Raw genomic sequence first — 2,305 nt, forward strand, 5'->3', positions numbered from 1 at the left:
TTTTCTAGAGGTACAACTCAATTTCACTTAAAAATCCCATAAGGGTCCTTCTTTGGATGACAATATATTACTATTACTCATTTCTTCTTCAAGATAAATTTGCCCTTTTGGTTAAATTCAAGAGGGCCAGACCTGCAATCCTTACTTACGCAAGAAATTTGGTTGAAGACAGATGAGTTGTATCATTAAGCCCTATATGTATTATCACCTGATGCCTCCACTATTTGAGCTCTATCTATTTTGGAGGTTGAACTCAATGGGTTGATCATTTTTTGCAGCCACAGATCTTTCCAAAGAGCTGGTCAGCAATGCCTCTGAATTGGGACCTTTCAAATGCAAATATCCTCCTGGGCTGTTTCAAAACAGAGAATTCTGTCAGATCTCTTTGTGGTATTCCATGGATACCTTCATTATATTTGGGAGGAATTTAACTTCATCCTGAAGCAAATCCTCAAATCTATTGAATTGACAACTACATAGGGTTTTTTAAACATGTAGCTATTGCGTTACTATGGTCTCAAAAACAGAAGTGAACTTGAATACAACAGTTCTAGATTAAAAAGCCCATGTATATTGTAGGCATGATTTAGTTCACAAAAATTACCTGTGAAGGCTTAAGGGCTTTCTGTTCTGTAGTCAGTGCTTGAGAATTCATAGAATTTTTAATGTGCAAACAGAGTGAATTGGTTAATATGAATGAAATAATGTGCCGGTTGAAAGAGAAATTAGACATGTACAAAAAATGTATTGAAGGAGGCAAGGGTAGGATTGAAAGAAAATGAAGATTGTGTTCCCTTTCATTATTACCTTCTGTTTATCTTTAATTCCCATATTTGAATATTACATTAAAACGCTAACTACCACCACATCCTTTCAATGGATATTTTTCAGTGTTCACACAATTACTTTGGATGGCGCATAAAGCCCAAGACTGGGAATATTTTGGTGCACTCCAATTCTGTTTCTTACCTGGGACATGTACAGATAGCTATCTGGCATAGTGCTACAAAAAAGCTAGGTGCTGAATTGTGCACAATTTATAAATCTAAATACCCACAGGATGGGCTAAATCATGACTATTGGATCTGTCCTGAGCCAGGGGCAACATCCTATTTTGCTGTCACTGGAGCAGCCCGCTAAGGAGAGTGCACAGTGTTCCGCTTTCCAGGCTGCTCCAGGGAAGGAATAAACCACACGAGGTCTATACCCATTGTAGCTTTGCCAGTAAGAACATCTCCACACTGTCCCACCCACCTGCACTGGGTAAGAGACAGAGCAGCTCTGCGCTGCCCACTTCCCTTCCTGCACTGCTACCTGTAGCATAAATCGCCCACGGAAGAGAGTAAGGGTCTTCTTTCTGCCCACTCACTCCCTTGCATAACTGTACAAGCAGGGCCATGATTCAGCCCTGAAGAAGGAAAGAATTGTTATGCATAGGAATAGATTATCTGAAGCCAGAACTCACTGAAATCAATGGAAAGATTCCATTATCTTCCGTATGCTTTGGATCAGGCCCCTAGTCCTTTTCCATGATAATTAATTAGAACAATTTATCCTGTTCTCTCTCCCTTTATGTCAGTTGTTCTGCATCCCAGAAACGTTCCCTTCCACCATCTCCAATAACCTCTTTCACCAATTTGCACCTATTTAATTGCTTTAACCTTTTCTGAGTCCATCCCTTCTAAACCCTATCATCCTATAGTAGTTGCTCTCCCTGCAATTCCTCTAGGCTTCTCTCTTGCCTTTCTTCAACATATTGTACCCAAATTTCATGCACTATTCCAATACATTATGGATTAATGACCTGGAAAATTATAGGTTTTAAATCAAAACCATTTCTGAGTTATAGTTTAAAAAATGCTCAGCTTGAGAACTCATCTACCAAGTTTCTGCCCAAGGGAAATTTGTATGGGTTTATATTTGAAACATGGAGATTGGGTATATATTAAAAACATGGTCAGATCCCCAGCTATGCAGTTGCTAGCATACAGATCTTCTATAATTAGACAATGGTTTAACCACCAAGTATGTAATCTAAATTGATTTTACAATCAAAGGCTTTTTCTATCACTCCTTTGTGATCATGTTAGTGTGCGGCTTACGCGGTGATTTCTTGGGTACTAATGTTTTGTTGATGGTTGTGCGTAATTGTTAAGTACTATGGCCATATTTGAAACTTTACTTCCAATAAATAGTTGCTTTCAGATTGGATCATGAAATCTCATTAGTAACTGAGCTCAATTTTAAAACAGGGCAATAAAACGGTCATGTTAAATATCGGGTAATTCAACAAACAGAAACATGA

The sequence above is a fragment of the Malaclemys terrapin genome, chromosome 10 (assembly GCF_027887155.1).
Source record: "Malaclemys terrapin pileata isolate rMalTer1 chromosome 10, rMalTer1.hap1, whole genome shotgun sequence".
NCBI lineage: Eukaryota > Metazoa > Chordata > Testudines > Emydidae > Malaclemys > Malaclemys terrapin.